The sequence below is a fragment of the Ailuropoda melanoleuca genome, chromosome 2, assembly GCF_002007445.2.
Source record: "Ailuropoda melanoleuca isolate Jingjing chromosome 2, ASM200744v2, whole genome shotgun sequence".
Lineage (NCBI taxonomy): Eukaryota > Metazoa > Chordata > Mammalia > Carnivora > Ursidae > Ailuropoda > Ailuropoda melanoleuca.
Window position 1 is genome coordinate 135,357,235 of NC_048219.1, and position 19,352 is coordinate 135,376,586.

The 19,352-nt window shown below is 38.2% G+C and overlaps 1 protein-coding gene across 5 annotated transcripts in view; it reads right to left on the bottom strand.

Annotated features, from left to right (window-relative positions):
• The window catches only part of LOC100483294 (sodium channel protein type 1 subunit alpha), a 139,383-nt gene that overhangs the window by 83,223 nt on the left and 36,808 nt on the right, over positions 1-19,352 (bottom strand). For 2 of the 5 annotated variants that reach the window (XM_034654672.1, XM_034654673.1), the window contains exon 2: positions 10,550-10,601. The exons of 2 other annotated variants lie outside the window; for them this stretch is intronic. The gene's annotated coding sequence lies outside the window, so the exon portion shown is untranslated. Of the gene's footprint in view, positions 1-7,237; positions 7,298-10,549; positions 10,602-19,352 lie in introns of those variants that run through there. One more of the 5 variants, XM_019809306.2, reaches the window with a different exon arrangement.

Sequence of the window (19,352 nt, forward strand, 5' to 3'; positions counted from 1 at the left end):
AAGTGACCTTCCAAGGACACAGTAAAGATTTTGTTTGTTTTAAAGCTATAGAGTTCAGTCTATCTCAGTTAAATCTACCTTGCTTACATCTTCTATATCTGTACATATTCTTGTTGTACTTGATCTATTATGAGTTGAGACAGGAAAATTAAAGTCTGGTTTAATGTGTTTCTATTTATTCTTGTAGTCCCTGTAATTTTTGTTCAATGAATTTTAATGCTGTGTTATTTGGTATGATCTTTGGAGTGGACTGAACCCTTTACTACCTTAAATAGTCCTTGTCTCACTTTAATATCTTTCCTTCTGAAGACAATTTTGTCTGATGTCATATTATGACTCCTGTTTTCTTCTTGTTTGCATTTATCTGGTATGTCTTTGCCATCCCACTTGGTTTCCTCCTTTCCATTTCACTTTTGCAACTTCCTTAATATGTCTATATGTTTGGATTTTGTATATAGCTATATTTTAAATATGTATGATCGCTGTGGTCAATCACTGCCCTTCAAAGGGAATGCTATGTTGGAGATTGTTGCCCACAAAGTTGTGTAGATGGAACAGAAAGTTACTAAAACCTTCCTATTTTCCAGAAATAGTCTATTTGAGAAAAGTCCTCTAGGCAAATCTTCCTGATTACTAGCTGTTAGATCCAACTGGAGAAGTAGACAACCAGGAAGATAGAAGAAAAACATTTTATGTTGATAAATACAATCACTTCAACTGTATTACATATAATTATAAATTAGTTCAGACACTGGAATTACATTTATATTTGAGCAATTTCATGCATATTATAATAACATCACACTAGGATCAATGAAAGGGTTTTTTGCAACTCTAAGTAGAGCTTATTCCAATATCTATTTAAAAATAAACTTTATATTATTTATATGAATAAAAAATTTAAATTATAAACTATCCCATAAGTTTATTTATGGAATATCTACAAACTATCAGATACAATTTAATATTAATATTTTGTCAGTATCACTACAGAAAAAAACTTCTAAATTATATTTGGAATTTGTACATACTTTGCTAAAAAATATAAAAATAAATAATGAGGGGTGCCTGAGTGGCACAGTCATTAGGCATCTCCCTTCGGCTCAGGGTGTGATCCCAGCGTTCTGGGATGGAGCCCCACATCAGGCTCCTCCACTCAGAGCCTGCTTCTTCCTCTCCCACTCCCCCTGCTTGTGTTCCCTCTCTCTCTGGCTGTCTCTCTCTGTCAAATAAATAAATAAGTAAATCTTTTAAATAAATAAATAAATAAATCATGAGTTTTTCATTTACACTTGAAAGGAAACTTCACTCTTTAGTGCAAAAATGTGTAACTAAATACATGGTCCTAATTTTATGAAATTATATCTCATTTGATATGAAAGGGGGGAACCTCAAAGAATCTGTGGTTTTGGCTTACACCCTTTTCTTTACAAGAGAACCAGGATTTATATATCCCTTTGGGTTGACAGAGGAGCCCTTGCTAACTTTCAAAAAAGGTAAGATGACACGTTCACTTTCTTAGTGAAAAGACTTCAAAGACACAGATGTATTTTCAAGAGGAATAGAGATATGCAGTTAGACAAAATAAAAAAAAAGAAAACTAAAAAAAAAAAAGAAAGAAAACAAAGAAAGAAATAATCATAATTAGGAGCACAAAATAACAGGAAGTTTATGTTAACAGACATCAAATCTGAAAGAATAAAAAAAGAGTGTTGGGAATAATTAGTATAATGGACAACAGAAAAATTGAAGGGGCTCCTGGGTGGCTCAGTTGGTTGAGCATCTGCCTTCAGCTCAAGTCATGATCCCAGGGTTCTGGGACCGACCCCCACATTGGGCTCCCTGCTCAGTGGGGAACCTGCTTCTCCCTCTCCTTCTGCCCCATAGCAGAGGAGCCTGATGTGGGGCTCGATCCCATAACGCCGGGATCACGCCCTGAGCCGAAGGTAGACGCTTAACCGCTGTGNCCCACTCGTGCTCTCTCTCTCTCGAGTCTCTCAAATAAATAAATAAAATCCTTTTATTTATTTATTTATTTATTTATTTATTTATTTATTTGACAGAGACAGAAACAGCCAGCGAGAGAGGGAACACAAGCAAGGGGAGTGGGAGAGGAAGAAGCAGGCTCATAGCAGAGGAGCCTGATGTGGGGCTCCGATCCCATAACGCCGGGATCACGCCCTGAGCCGAAGGTAGACGCTTAACCGCTGTGCCACCCAGGCGCCCCAATAAATAAAATCCTTAAAAAAAGAAAAATGGAAGAAGAATGATTCGTTAGGAGGGCAAACAAAACAAAAGTAGAAAACAATTAGATAAGAAGTCTTAAAGAAGAAAAAAAAAATCCAAAAGAACATAAATGGAAGCCAGAGGCTGTGGAAAAAAGCTTGTAAAACAAAATATAGGATTTGTAACTGGAAAGAAAAAAGTAATAGCCCAATATTCATTAACATGGGTGAAAGATGAATAAAAGGGAAAAATTTATCAGAATGTGGAAATGATAAATAAATGATGCATTCTGATGATATCAAGCTGATATAAAAAAGGGAAGCTAAAGCAGGTAGCGTTAGAATCACACTTTAGTGTGGGGGCTTTGTAAGATCAGAAAGTAATGATAATATTCTGTATCACTTCTGAGTTTCTGAATTCCTTACATGTATTATAATGAACGTTCTAGTACTGGATGAAGTTTTTGCTTCTGGACATCTTGTATCTCTCTTTCTGTAGAAGGTTATGTATGTATTACATACTGGACTGGAGCAATTCTGTATCGCAGCCAAAAGATTTTTATTGTAAGGTGGCCTGGACTAGTGAACAATATGGTTTTGATCACCTTTGTAAAAGAGCTTCATTTAAAGTCATCTTAACTCATGAGGTCTCATAGTTCAGACTTCTTTGAGCATCTGAATTTTTCCACCCAAATGGAAATGTCTACAATAGCTCAGAATGAAGCATTTCCTTTTCATTGCAGCATTTCACACAAAAAGCCTCCAACATGAAGGCGATCTTATAAATGCTTTGTATGCGAAGAAGTTCGGCCTTTTTTAAGTTAATGACTATGTAACTACTTTTTGGAAAGCACTGCTATCCTCGACAACTCGGGCCTGGGTGTGCAGGTCTGCTTAACTCTGGAGTTTGGTTTGCATGCTTTTTTGGGCTTTCACACAAAGCTACATCCTTCAGACAAACTTCTATGAGATAAAAAGGTGATATTTTATTATGTATCTATCTTAGTCCTCTGTTTAATTTTACTCTTGGTTCAGAATATGGGTGAGAAAGACAGTTGCTATTTAATGTTCCCTCTAAGAGACTACTAATACCCACAACTTTGCATTCTAATGTCGTCGTGGGTTTAGGCAAAGAATAGCATAACTGTTAACTTCTGATGAAATATTTTTACTTTCACAGTGTCCTTAAAGTCCATGTTCTTTTTAAACCCTAAAAGTAACCCCCCCTCGACTGCCTGCCCCTCCTGCCACCCACATGGTGAGACAATCTTCATCTTCTCCTCCAAGCTTCTACTGCTACCATTATGAGTTATTAAATTAATTAATAAAAAAATCAATTGACCCACTGATGAATGAACTAAACATACAGGTTTTTGTTTTCCCAAGTTGTAGATTTTAAGTTTTTCTTTACAGACAAGAGAACTTGTCTTACTTACTGTAATACTAATATGATGCTGGTGAGGCACAGGCCACTGGAGTCTATAAGACAGGCTTTCAGGCAGGGATGACTTCGTTTGCCTCAACCTCTGAACTTCTGATAGGTTAAGTAAGGTATTTTAAGAGAATCAGACAGACACAAGTCCTCATAAAATGAAGAAATGGCAGACATTTAAAGAAGAGTTAGGGGGCGCCTGGGTGGCACAGCGGTTAAGCGTCTGCCTTCGGCTCAGGGCGCGATCCCGGCGTTGTGGGATCGAGCCCCACATCAGGCTCCTCTGCTACGAGCCTGCTTCTTCCTCTCCCACTCCCCCTGCTTGTGTTCCCTCTCTCGCTGGCTGTCTCTATCTCTGTCGAATAAATAAATAAAATCTTTAAAAAAAATAAAATAAAATAAAAAAATAAAAAAAAATAAAGAAGAGTTAGGATCGTCTAACTCATCCCTCTCACTTAACAGAAAACAAACGGAATCAAAGAAAAATTGACATTTCTTTTTTTAGAGTTTTTGTGCTTCCTACTTCCAAAATAAGTATGTGATATGTCCACGGTCACACAGCTTAATAATGGCAGAACTGGAATCAGAATTTTTATTTCCTGACTCCCAAACCAGCGCCTGTCCTTTTCTAATAGTTATGAAATAATTTTCAAGTACTTACATGATATTAAACCTCAGTAAAGTGTATGCAAATATAAATAGCCACATTAAACTAAAATTCACTTGAATTATATTTCTTAGAGACACCCAAAACAAACCTAGTAAATAAAGTATTTTGGCAGAAATGGAGACTATCTTAGAAAATCTGAAAAACAGGAGACATCAAAAAAAAAAGGTGATTGTAATATTTAAATTTAGAAACTATATCATGCAGGTTTAAAACCTGATAAACTGTATTTCCACAGTCAATTTATATTTTACTTCAATAACGTTTGTTTTTCATTTTAGTTTATTTATTTAATAAATTTTTTAAAGTTTAAATTTAGTTAACATACAGTGAAATATTAGTTTCAGGAATGGAATTCAGTGATTGATCACTTACATACAACACCCAGTGCTCATCACAGCTCCCCTCCTCAATCCCTATCACCCATCTAGCCCATCCCCCACTCTTAAATAACTTTATGTTTGCTAAACCTGGTTATTTCTAGTTACCTACTGAGCAGATCACTTTCTCTAATTCATCTGCCCCACTTCAATTTCCCCAAAGGTTTCCTAACACTAAAGTTATAATTATGTATCCTTTATGTGTCTTGATCACCTTATACTATATAATTTGAGGTGGGGAAAATTCATATATCTGCAATTCTGTCATTAAAGTGGTTTGATTTTCATGTTGAGGAGACACCGAACAGACTCCTACCAAAATGACTGTCAGCTCTTGTGCAGTCCCATTACTATTCTGTGCACATAAACCATCTGGGCATGGCAATTCATGAAGCATTCCGGTTGGTTTCGTGGTATATCTGCCACCCATTTCATAAAAGAATGTTGCTGCCAATAATAATAAAAATAACTAGGTAAAATGTTATTCTTACAGTTGTGATCTCACATAACTCTTTTTTTTAACACCCAGGAAAGAAATTACTTTTTACACAGAATTTCACAAGCCTAGGAAATATTGTTTTACAAATTTCTTTTCTAGAAATAATTTGGTTTGGTATGTGTATTAAAAAGTCTTTATTTCATTGGGTTTTTAAAAATATCCATTTTAAGTATTATACCTGAGATTAACTAAACAACGTATTTCATCCATGTGTTTAAAACATTTACATTCTTGGGGCACCTGGGTGCCTCAGTTGGTTAAGTGTCTGTCTTTAGCTCAGGTCATGATCCTGGGGTCCTGGGATGGAGTCCTGCATCGTGCTCCCGGCTCAGCGGGAAGCCTGCTTCTCCCTCTGCCTTTGCCACTCCCTCATGTGCACACTCTCCCTCTCAAATAAATAAAATCTAAAAAAAAAAAATTACAGTCTTTAAAATGTTTGTAATCCATCCCTAAGTTTTCATGCTATATGCTGATATCATTTAAAAGAAGGTCACGTATCTGATATACGTTGACGTCTACATTGTGTTTTTCAGGGCATTCGAATAATAAACCCCAAGCTCCAAAATTCACTCAATCCGCTAGTGCCTTGGTCGATCAAATATCAATAAACTACTTTGTTCAAATCGACATCACTTACTCCTCTGTTGAACAGATGGTCTCTATTTACTTCAGATGCTACTGCTAAGTTAACACAGACAGTGGATTAAAAAGTGCTATATGTTGAGCCAAAATAAAACACTACATTCTAGGGATGTTTAGAATCAAGAAATACACAATGCATTACTTTTTTATTAATAAAATTGTGTAATTATTAGGCATTTTTGCCTCACTGTATAATTATTGAATTAAATGTTTAGAAAAACAAAATAGCACCTAATGTCCCAATCCCATCAATTGGAGTTAACTTCGAATGTATCTTGGTTTGGCAATATGTTTGAGGCAGTATTTAATGAATTGAAAAAAAAAATACACCGACTCATTCAAATCGGTTCCCACAATGTGCTTGACCATACATACACTGTTGTGGCCCAAACATTTGTATTCTTGCTCCACAGAGAACTTTCCTATTCAAATTTAGCTCTAATAGATACCAGCCGGCCTTCAATCCTATTTTCCTTTGCCCTATGATAAATTTTACTAGCCAAAATAGTTTACTGGGTCCAGTCTTACGGGCAATTGCTATTTCCATACTATGCCTTTAACTATACCATCAGTTTGTTCCCTGAATTCCAGAAACCACTCAACTACTACCCAGTATAGGACGTTATCTTGCACTCAGTGTACTCCTGAGTAAAAAGATGCATTGACAGTAGGAAGTGCTGGCACATTTGTGTCCTAGACTTGGACTGAGAGTCTTAACCTTTAGAAAACTTGTTACGTGGTAGCACCATTTATTGAAATATAAATTTGTGTGTGCTCTGCATATATATATATATATATATATATATATATATATATTAATCATTTCCAGCAGATTGAATGGTAAGGTCTTTATCACCTCATGAATTTTAGTAGAGCAGTAGACAGAAGCTGCATTAAGTCCATGCTTTCCTTCCTCTGGGTAAACTCTGACATGCACTGCAGACATGAGGTTAGAAGTCTCAGAGTAGGAAGATGGGGGAAAGAGCTGCCTCTGTGAACAGTTAGAGTCTCTAGATGGGGCAGGGGATGGCAGTGCCTTAGGCAGGCAATAACATCTCAGAGGCGACAGCTGACAGGGGAGATCCTTGACAGGGAGAATCTTAGTCTTGCCCCAAACTCCTCTTTACATTGAGCATTGCACACTGCAGCAGGTGTAATGGACCCGAGGGGGTGAAAGGAGTGCCCCAGTGGAATTCAACTGTGGTAGATGCCAATCATTGCTTCCCTTAAGGGGAGGCTACAGCTCCACCTACTGCCTTGTAATTTGCAGCCCCCCTGGGTAGGTGATGTTCCTGGAATGTACTTCCTTGCTCCATTGTTCCTTGAAGAGGTGACTTGCTTTGGCCAATGGGAGAGAAGACAAACATAGTCTTCAACCACACAGAAACTCACCAGGCAATGTTGTGGTTTCACCCAGCCTTCTTCTTTTCCCTCACTCCTGAGAGTGGCATGTATCAAATAGAGGCTGCTCTCTCAGCCTGGGTCCTGGAACAGGAAGACCGGTGGACAGAGCTGCCAGAGCCAGCCACTCACCACTAACAAGTTTGTAAATCACTGAAACTTCGGGGTTGATCGAACACAGCAAAGCTAACTAATCTGTTGGCAAAAGCCACTAATCAATGACCAGATCGCTAACCCGATTTAACAAATGATACAGAAACATAATATCTCTCAAACACAACTATTGAACGAGATTCAGACCTGCTCAGTTTATTAGGTTCTGCCTGTAGATTGGTCACGAAGAACATAATACCATTAGGATGGGTTTTTCCCTTAGAAGTCAGCCATAAGAAGTAGGATGGTGGCTAGCTCACATCATAAACCGTGTGAAATTCAGGATCTCTTCTTGCTCATTCCTACTCAGGATAACTGAAAGGTATTCTCTGGCACAACTTTGAATACTTTGTATTAAGAAAACAGTAAGAGCCTTCATTATAAACAAGTTATTTAAATTAAAATCTCTCCATAAAGAAGTCTTCTATGTTTGAAAGTAAATACTCTTTTTTTTGGTGGGTGGGTGGTCCGGCCACAGAGGTTTGGGAGGAAAGAGTAGAAGTCTCTTCGGGCTGTGCCTGTGGTCGGAGATTTGGAGATAGTGAGTGTGTGCTGGAAGCACTGGAAGCCCCCCACCCCGTGTGGCTGGGACCTAGGGGGGAGCTGCCTAAGCCCAGGTTATACACGGCAGGTTGTCGACACAGTGGATAACAGAGGCGGCCAGTCCTGTTCATCCACTCGCCTTCCCTTTCTCCTCGCTCATTTTCTTCTCTCCCAACTCTCCCTGATGCTCCATTTCTGTCCTTTTCCTCAGCCTCTCATCTCACTTCCATTGCTCACCTCCCTCGCACTCCCCACCATCCCCTCTGTCTGTAGAACTGTCAGGAGTCCATTCAGTATTTTCCACTGTTGAAAAGTAATGTATTATAAATCTGACAAAGATACAGACAGAATGAATGCCGTCATTCTTGCTGCTCTCTCTCTCAGGCAATCCAAGTCATCTGCGCCCGTGGTGCTGGTCAAGGTGGGAGTTATGGAGCTGTAAGGAGCAGCGAGGGAAATAGTGCTAGAGTCAGCATTTGTCCTTTGCTATGGGGACAATAACGGGAGAGGAAAAATCAGGCTTGCTCAGTATAATTCCTGTCGAGGGAAAAAGATGTCAGCACTAGCACTAGCATTTTAATACAAGTCGCTGGGGGGAAAATGGCCACGCTCCCTTTTAGCCAGTATCTACTTTGATAACCGTTTCAGGAAAATAACGCAATATTTTCAGTCAACCTGTTTTCCCGTTCAGGTCTCAGGGCGCGCGTGTTTAGACTTCGGTAGGGTCCTTACTGAATGCCTAGGCATTAGCTGCCTTAAACACTCACAGTTGGGTTTGGTTTTGTTTTTTTCAATTTTTTTTTTTAAAGATTTTATTTATTTATTTGACAGAGATAGAGACAGCCAGCGAGAGAGGGACAAAAGCAGGGGGAGTGGGAGAGGAAGAAGCAGGCTCATAGCGGAGGAGCCTGATGTGGGGCTCGATCCCATAACGCCAGGATCACGCCCTGAGCCGAAGGCAGACGCTTAACCGCTGTGCCACCCAGGCGCCCCATGTTTTTTTCAATTTTTGTTTTTTTATGGCTTCTCCCCTTCACTATTATGTGTGTTGCCTGAACAACTCAGGGTGTGAAATAGTTCAAGAGTTTAGTCGTTGAGCTGCTGTAGCCAGAAGGGGGTTTACGTGGTGCCAGACAGAAGATGTCCTGGAGTGCGGGATTCTGTTCAGGGGGTTCTTCTTTAGCAGAAACTCAACCTGAAGTTACTCCCCCTGTTCAAGGGAATTCATATGAAACCACCTCATCACAAAGTGAAACCGCACAGGGCACGGTTGATGTGGGGGGGAATGCGGCCGTCACAGAACCAGGGGCAGCTGGGTAGACGAAGGACTAAGCTACCTGGCAAAGAATGAGAGAAAGACATGGTGGCACGGGGGAAAGGAGAGTGTCGTACACAAATGAAGCACCCTGAGGCATGAGTACCTGGTGTTGGACACTTTCACTTTTCAAAATGGCCTGAAGACAAAGGTAATCTCCTTGAGTTATGAGAAATTGAGACCAGAAGTTATCAGAGCTGCAGTAGTTCCACTGATAAAAGTTGTATATATAAAATCGGAATATCGAACAATTATGGGTAAAGTAATAATATTACCTGCAATTATTGTTGTGAACTCTTGTTCAAAGAAGAACCACATGGGTACAAGGTAAGCAGAAAGAACTTACAGAAAATAGACCTTGAAAGATGAAAGATAGAGATAACATCCTGATTCAAAAACTCACTATATGGAATTTTCTGTATATGTTATTTATCATCTATCCAATCAAATTTGCTTTACTTCTTACATGCAGTACTTATGTTAGCAGCTTTTAGTCTGTGGTGTGGCCTCAGTCATTCTCACTATACTCCTTTTGTGGAATACTGGTCTGGGTTAAAGTGACCCTCTAGGCATTGTTCTAGTTTTATACAGTTTGAGTGCCCATCAGCTGCTGATGATCACAGACTCACACAGAGGGGACACGAGCAGATGTCCAGCACGTCTGTCACAGCAGAGCCCTAGCCAGGTCTATTCCCGTCTGGTTTGTGACATGTGGTAGGTGCAGTCAATTTTGTTCATTCCTCAAAAATCTACGGAATGCATACCATGTGCAAGGTTTTGGGCAGGGCTGGGAAGGATGTAAGTTGGCAAGGGGAAATGAACAATATTGGAAATACTGGAATGTAAGCAAATTCCTTCTAAAGGCTGCTTTATGAAATAGGCTTTAGGCTCCTTGGAGAATTAGCTATTCCTGATCTTAGTGGATTCATTTTTTTTAGTCCTGGAGAGGAGGAAATGGACACTGAACACTGAAGCATTAAAACTGGCCATCTTCCCTAACCCCACAAGTCAAGTCAGTGTGTGGGTATCTGCGTGTGCGTGCAGCGAACTGCAATGCAGTGCTGAATTATTACCAATATACCATGTTTTAATAATTGCGCAACCATTGTGTCATCTGTATTCACTGTCTCACACAAAATTATCAGGCCAGAGCGATTTTTCTCTAATCTAGATGCACATTTTAATGCTCCTATCATTTAAAGATATTTTTGGTACATCAAACCGAATGTTAATAAACGTGTGAGACAAGAAACCATAAAGTTCAATGCATGTCCCACATTCTTTCCACCTACCCATTTTTGTGGTTGCCACTGCCTTTTTGTCAGATGTCGGTGCGATGAAGAACTGGAAAGAGATAGTTAAAACACAAACTCTTAAAAAGGCATGCTTTTTGGATCCATTTCTGTTCTTTCATCTCAAAATGTTTTCTAACATTCCTTAAGTACTGAGAAAATTTTCCTTTTTGTTATCTTCAATGGCAGGTGGCAGCTGAAGTCATTTAAATATATGCTTTGTTAAATGAAACCTTATAAATAATTTAAATACTATTATTACGTTCCAGTAAGGCTTACTCTCAAATTGTTTTTCCTTCTGCTTAAACTCCCAAATATTTCTTGCCTGTTACTACCACTCCCACCTCCAGTAAAGTCCCAAAGCTCCTAGGCAGGTAGGGCATTATTGCTGTTAAAATGTTATAGGGTTGGCCTAGAAAGGTGCTAGATTTGTGGCACTAGCTGCTGTTCTTTTCTGGGTGGAGTGCTAGATGGAGGAAATATAATCGGGTTCCAAGGCTAACTCCTAACCTGACTGGAGGCAGGGAGAGCCAGGCCAGCTTAAGCCATGGAGGGTGCTAGTAACCACCGTGATAATTTAAGAAATCTCTATAGGGTTGCCAGAAAAAATACATGACACCCAGTTAAATTTGAACCTCAGATAAACAACAGATTCACTTTTTTTAGTATAAGCATATCCCATACACTATTTCAGGCATACTTATACAAAAAATTATTTATTGTTTATCAGAAAATCACCTGTCCTGTATTTTCATTTGCTAAACCCTAAACCTGAAGAATGGCTTCTCTGCTAAAAATTCTTTTCACATTGCCTAAAATTCAATTAGTTAACATTTTCAGTTAACAGGCATTCCCTTTTAAAAGACAACTATCTCTGCTAAGTATGAATTGTTCATACATCAACATGAATGTAAAGAGACTGCTTATTTCTCAATGGCTAACTCATTTCTCGGTATCAAAGTGAGTCAGTTCACCAGACGGAGGGCCTGGAATTCTTTTTTTGGTGGGAAGAGATATAGTGTGGGATTGGGTGGGAACTGTTAGCTCAGTGGAAGGATACTTGTGGATGAACTAATTTTAGTGGGGATTTTCTGACAAAATCATCAAATGCCAGGGAGAAAGGATAGAATGGGGGGCAGAGATTAAGGCAGTAGCCCCAGGGAGAACTCACTCCTTCCAGAATTGTTCTTGAAGACAGTCCCTAACTGATGAGGGGTGTCAGTAGTGGGCTCTATTTTTTGCAAGTGGAAAATGGTTAAATGTTAAAACAGTGACAAGCAGATTTTCATCAATGATGGAGAGATGGCGATAAAAATAAAACAGCAATGGGGTTCCTGGATGGCTCAGTCGGTTAAGTCTCTGCCTTCAGCTCAGGTCATGATCTCGGGGTGCTGGGATCGAGCCCCACGTTGGGCTCTCTGATCGGAGGGGAGTCTGCTTCTCCCTCTCCCTCTGTGCTTTCTCTCCCTCTCTTTTAAATAAATAAATAAATAAAATCTTAAAAAAAAATAAAATAAATAAAATAAAACAGCAAGACAGATCAAGTTTACTAATTTCATTTTGGCCTCACTACATGTGTAAATTATGGTGGCTAAATGAACAATATTGGCTTCTATTTTTAACAAAAATGTTAAATAGAAGGCTCTGAAAAGCAAACTCATGGCATAGATAATATGTACTTCCTCCCACACTATGGAGTCAGGTTTCTTCTATTATAAAGAACATGAACTATCCTCAAAGGTTTGGGTAGTGCCGCTTTCCACATCAGTGACTTGTCCCCTTTGTTGATTTTATCACTTTCTTCTTGACCCAGGAGGTTGTATACGTTCAAAATCAAGAATGAAAGAAAGAGAGGGCAATTCAGATCACTAAGGAGGAAACTGGTGAACATGAATAACCAGAATAACAAGGAGGAAAATGCTCCGAAACATTTGCGTGAGTCACAAACCTCTAAGAGATAGAGAAATTATATACTGCCTACAGCCTGAGAGCGGATATAGTGTATTCCAAGCAAAAGGGAAAGGATGAATAAGACTCTGGCAGCATTTGGCTCTCCTTGAACCTTCAAGCCCCAGCACCTTCCCTGATCAGCACAGTCCTGGTTTCTATCGTCTTTAGCACTCCCCGGGCACAACACAGCTTTCTTGTAGAATGTAACTAATGTTATATATTTGCCTTAGCTACAAACCCCTTTTACCTCTGGTAACACCCAGAAGAGTAACATACTTAACAGACCCTCCAAAGCCTTTGGTTTATTGAATAATTGTTAATTAAAATTCATATTTTAAATTAAATAAATATTTAAATTAAAATAGACATATTCTAAATTCCAAAATCTAATATTTCCTATATTAGATTATATTTATTCCTATTGCTATTTGTTAGTCCTAACTAAATAATCTATGCTTAAAATTTCATTTTCCTAAGATTTCTGTTTTAAAATAGCCCAATTTACCAAAATAATTCCAGCTACTCTTTCAGTTACGAGCATTTTACTGTACTATAATCTGCATGAAACATGTCAGGACATATGAACTCACCTGCATTGTATTTTTATTTTTTGCCCTTTCGTCCACAATGACTTTTATGGGAAAGAGAGCTAAATAGCTGGCTGCCTGATGGGGAAAGTTACACAATGCACAGCTTTGCAGCAGAGTGCACTAATGCAGTCTAGAGATGTTATGGAGAAGCTGCAAATCCAATCATTTCTTTCTGGAGCAGCACTGCTTGCTGTCAGCTGAGATGAAAAAGATTTACTTTTCTTTCTTCTCCTACTTTGTTTTTTTTTTCTTAAGAAAAATCACATAACTAATCTAACTTAATTCCTTTAAATACTGGCTACAAGGAAAGGTGTTGTTCAGGAAATTGTTCGGCAATGTTCAGAAATGAGAGACAGCACTTTTAAATATTTTTTTCTCTCTAGTAACCAAAAGCAGAGGGTCCTTACAAGAGGGACTTAGATGCTACTGATTTGAATAAAGAAAATACTGGTAAGCTTATTGAATGTTTTGTTTAGTTTGAGGCTCATTTTGAGTGTGGAAACAGAGCTATGAAAACAGTGGGATCATGTTGTGCTGGTAGAGGACATTCACCGAGCTGTAGGGAAGGGACAGACTGGCCTGTTACATTGGCAAGCATTACTCAGCACTTTAGGCATTTTCAGAAGCTGATAAATTTTGCTAGCTGCATAGGCAAGCCGGGACCCCTTTCACTACTGGCAGAAAAGATCAGTTCACCATTGAGGAGAAAGGCAAATCGTGCAAATAATCAACAAGAACTAAATCAACGGAATCTCTTGGGTCCTACATACTTCTCCAGCTTCCCTAGAAATACAAGCATAATCATTCTGACATATTGGAGAACCAAAATATGCGCCACACTGTTCAGTAAATGTTTCTTTGAATGAACGAATACATGAATTAACTTGTAATCAATCAGTGGTTTATTCCAGGCCATGTGCTCAGTGCACAGATCGTAAGAAGTGCGATGCCACTGTTCTCCGTCTCATGCTAACAGGCACGTTATCACTAAGCTAAGAGAACCCCAACATTTAGCCACAATGAAAATTTTCAGTCTTATTCAAATAAAACCTCCCCTTTCTATGAAATCCAAGCATGTAACATAACATTTTAATTAAGTGAAAATACGTAGAGAATTAAAATAATATAGACCATTGCTTATTGTTCTAATAGACACTGGACTTGCAGGACACAAACCATTGCATTAACAAAAGTCATCTGGAGAGCTCTGAGAAAACATACAGTCCAAGACCCCACCCTAGAATTTGTTTCGGAGGTCTGAAGTTGGGCCCAGCATCTGTATTTAACCCACTTGTCTGGGTGATTAGGATGTACAGCTTGTACTCGATCAATGGGCAAGTGCTGAGAAACACTGCTATAGAAAAACAGACTATGCGGCACCTGGGTGGCACAGCGGTTAAGCGTCTGCCTTCGGCTCAGGGCGTGATCCCGGCGTTATGGGATCGAGCCACATCAGGCTCCTCCGCTATGAGCCTGCTTCTTCCTCTCCCACTCCCCCTGCTTGTGTTCCCTCTCTCGCTGGCTGTCTCTATCTCTGTCAAATAAAAAAATAAAATCTTAAAAAAAAAAAAAAGAAAAACAGACTAGGTAAGGCATGCTTTACAAATATCAAAAGCAAGCTTTTGGCACCTAAACAATTGAGTTAATTCATGCAAGTATTGGTTTGTTAATTAGAGATGAATCCATGTTACAGTTAATTTAAATGTTGGAAGGGGTCATTTCTGACCTGGAGATTTAGCTTCTCAACCATGAAAGTTTCGTGTTGAGATCATTGGATTTACAATAAGAATATATTTCGGTTCAGATTTTGCTTCTAATCCTTAGAATTGTGACATTAAAATAGTTTCTTGACCTCCCTCAGCTTCAATTCCATCATTTCTGAAATGTGAGTAATTCTTGTAATAATACATTTTAGATGCTTACCCAGCCCTCACTGCTTTTTGGAAATTGTGTCCCAAGTGTAACCTGTGCTGAAAGATAAACCCAGACAGACATTTTTGTACCACCTGACTCTTCTTACCCTTTCCCACGGCTATAGCCTCGGGGGGGGTTAAATGAGGACACGGATCCCAGGGAAGCCACTGCATAAGCTTAACTGAGCCAACAGGATTCTCTTTCTGGAGAATGTTTAAATTAGACTAAGACTGACTGAGTGAGTCAGAATGCTATGATAACCGGAACTGAGTGATCTAGAGTTGAGGCTGGGAAGCTCCATGAGCAAGCAGGGGATACCAGCCGATAGGGCAAAAAAGAGATCCACGGAAACAAGAAGTTAGTTGTGCAACCAAAGAGTAGGCCATTTTGATTTGGTTCCTGACTTCTCAATTCCAGTTCAGGCTTTTCATTGGCTTAGCTATGTTTTGGTCTATGGGATTTTCGATAAATAATCCATTTTACCTATGTGAACTTAAATATGGTTTTAATCCTTGAAAACAATTGTTCCCGACATGTATACACAGTTTGCACATAAAAGGGTTCTTAACATTTCATTTTAACTGCCTGCCTTACAGAGGACACGGAAGTATGGTGAAGTGTAGTGTCACAGATGATGGAATGACGAGCCTCGGTCTGATGGTCTGCAGGAAGTCTGAGGTCTGGATCTGGATCTATTGTTTCACAGTTCAGTGTTCTTGATTTATTTATTTATTTATTTAATTTTATTTTTTTAAATTTTATTATTTATTTATTCGACAGACATAGAGACAGCCAGCGAGAGAGGGAACACAAGCAAGGGGAGTGGGAGGGGAAGAAGCAGGCTCATAGCGGAGGAGCCTGACGTGGGGCTCGATCCCATAACGCCGGGATCGCGCCCTGAGCCGAAGGCAGACGCTTAACCGCTGTGCCACCCAGGCGCCCCTAGTGTTCTTGTTTTAAAACCAGAAATTCAAGCAGCTGATATTTTATTAGAAACATTGCCCCGACTGATTCTGTCCCTGAGCAATGGAGCCATCCCATTTTACTCATAAAAGTGGACTAAAAGAATCCTTCTAGGCCGAATTCTTCCTAAAAAGGTCGTTAGTATAGTCTCGAGCACTTGGGCAAGCACCTAGTTGGAATGTCAGAGCTCTACGTTGTAAAAGATGGAAAAAATTATGACCAGAAAAAAAAAAAGCAGCCATTATTATTATGCTTTAAACATTCAAGAAAAAAAAAGACACTTGGAGAATGACTGATTTGGAGGAGAATTGTATACAGATCGATCTGTCACATGGGCTACCTGCAAACTGGAATCTCTGAGCCACTTAATAAGGTGAGTGTTTGAAAGTGTCCTTTTAAATGATCAACTCAGATCTTGCAGAACATCTACCAGAAAGAACAAGTTTTAGTGCAGCTGACACAAAGTTGGTGCCCAGAATATTAAATTGAGCCAAATTTATTTTCCACATAAAGTCACAGTTTTATACATCATTATATAATCTTTTGGCAGAAATAAGGAATAACAGTCAGAATGTGGCACTTCAAAATTCAAAAGATCTTAGCATAAAAATACCTAGTGTTTTAGATGTTTCAAAGTAGGGCCAAATGCAGAAAATAAATTGGATAGGATAAAAATACCAGAAATTTCTATTCAGTTGGCACAGGCACACAGTTGCTAGGCATATGTAGTAGAATGGAATTCAACCAAAAAAAGGATCACTAAATACCAATCACCCAATCAATCACTGAAGAAACTATTAAATCACATAGCTAGGCTATTATATGCTGGAGGACATAGGGCTATAAGAGATTTGCAGGGTGCTCACCTTGAATTATTAACTCGCCCGTGCAGACAACGAGGACTATTCATGTACTCCACCGTGTCCCTTACCCTACCCCTTTCTTTAGCTGTTAGAAGCACAAGCTAAACTCAAGTCCAAGCAAAAATCATTATTACTTTTCAGCTTTTAACAACATCTACTTTACCACTCTTTTTAGCTCTTTGGTCTTTATTATTCTGATTTATATTGTATTTGATTTTGTAAGTCAGATTAAATCATTTTCGGAAGTAGAACAGAAAACAAACAAAACTCTCCCCTGCTACAATTTATGCCCATTTCTAGTGATCTTTCTACAGAGATGAAAATCTCAGCCCCCTATTCCCCTTCTGACAAACCTGCACAGGCTTGCAGGTAGCTATTGCCTCTCCCTTTCGTTTTTTCTCTGCTAAACTGAAAAAACATCTCACTCCAGTATCATGGATTCTATATGACCGCCTGCGTTGTTCATTTGCTCCTTTCCAATTTCTGCCCAAGTTCAGTGATCTGCTTAGACACTGTAATAGAAGCATGGTAATAAGATTAGCATAAAGACAATGCCTGATTTTGCATACATTTCCCTTAACACAAATTTCTGTGTAGTTTTTTTAGTGATAGAGTATCCCTATTTAGCCTATGTCTTTGTATAAATCAATTTAATATTTTTGAAAAAGGATTGAAACAATAAAATTGATCTTTTTTAAGTTGATCTTTACATACCAAAATATCCTATGATCTTCCTGTTCTTCCTGCTATTAATCAGAAACAACAAACATAATTGACTACCTTCAAACACAAGAGCCTTGTTGATTCCACTAGCGTGTGATGAATTGGTTTCTCCACCATCTTGTTGTTTGTATAGTTTCTTTCTTGATTCAAAATATACTACCTTATGGTTAAACTTAACACTAGAGTTTCTCTTGCCTTAACGAACCAGTTTCTAAAAGTTTCAAGGTTATTCTAGTTCCTATTCCTCTATCCCTCAGAGCTATTAATATCATTTATTTCATGTCACTTAATTTCTTATTTTCAATTTCAACATTGAGATCAGTAAAAAGTTATCAAACAGTAATAGTTTTGGATTGACTTCAAAAGGGTATAGTTAATATATTTCTCCAGGATATCATGGAATCAGTGTTAATCATCTTGAATAACTCAAAATTACCTGAACAGCAATACGGCATAGACCAATAATTGCAGGAAATAAGGTTCAGAGTTATTTTAAAGATTCTAAGAATTTGTAATCCAACTCCAGCTTTGGATCTCTGTTGAATGCATACTTTACACATGTTCATACACTCTTTTTATATTATATATATGGCAATACGTAATAAAATACAAATTATTTCATAGAAGGCTTTTTAACAGTCAATGTTCATTGTTACCATTAAGACACTGAAAGTTCAACTTCTTGACTATGGTAGTCCTTTGTAATTCTGATATAAAAGCTGGGGATTAATGATGAAAGATACACTTTTATAAGTAGAGCCATCTACCCTTTAAGTTAGCAATACAAATATGTGATGTGTAAGGCTTTTACTCACTAAAGTGACATGAAAGATAAATCTTATTTTATTTTCTTCACTTGCAATCATAAAAGCCAGTAAGTAAATTTATATGCTTGAATATCAGAACTATTTGCCAGCCAAACATCTTCTCTATTTCTACATTTTAGGATACTAACATTTAAAAAACTTTATGATGGCACATTCCATAAAACAATAACAAAAAAATTATATTAATATCCAAAATGAGAATGATCACATGCCGAAACACCAATCATGCGGCCAATCCTTAATTTGGCAAAATTTTTTAAAGCTAAGAAACTATTGTATGAGATTTAAAACATAACATAAATAAGAAATATTTAAATTTTAAAAAGCACAACAAAGGATAAAATAATCTTATTGTATTTATCTGAATTAATGCATTTAAACAAGAAATAACCTCACTTTAAAACTGAAGGCATATCTTGGGCTTATCTTTGTTTGAACATTTTAGTATGATTGTTATCTCTGGAAGTATGTAAAGCACTTACTCATAATGGGAAACATATACGCCAGCATTCAGAAGACAGTGAATTAAAGAACTAATTTTGTTGGCTAAATATATGCAGAATTATTTAGATCATGCAATAACTACATTATATCTCATTGTTATTCAGATATAATAGATATAAAGAAAATATCATTCACCAAATAAAATGTCAGTAAATTTGATGTTGTCTATTTTATGTATAATGGGAGGCTTTTGTATCTTAAAGCATGGTTTAATCTGTTTAAGAATAAATCATTCCTGGGTTGCCTAAGTGGCTCTAAGCCTGATTTCAAATTTGGGATATACATATGAAAGACATGGCTTCTGTTCAGGAGAAGCAGACAGTATATTAGGAGAGACACTGTGTTTGTTACGCTGTGTACATGTCACCGTAAGTTATCTGTGAGACACAGAGGAAGCACAGAAGAGGCCATGATCAACTCTTTCGGGATGGGGAGGAGTAGAAACGTTGCTAAGAAAAGATTCCTAATG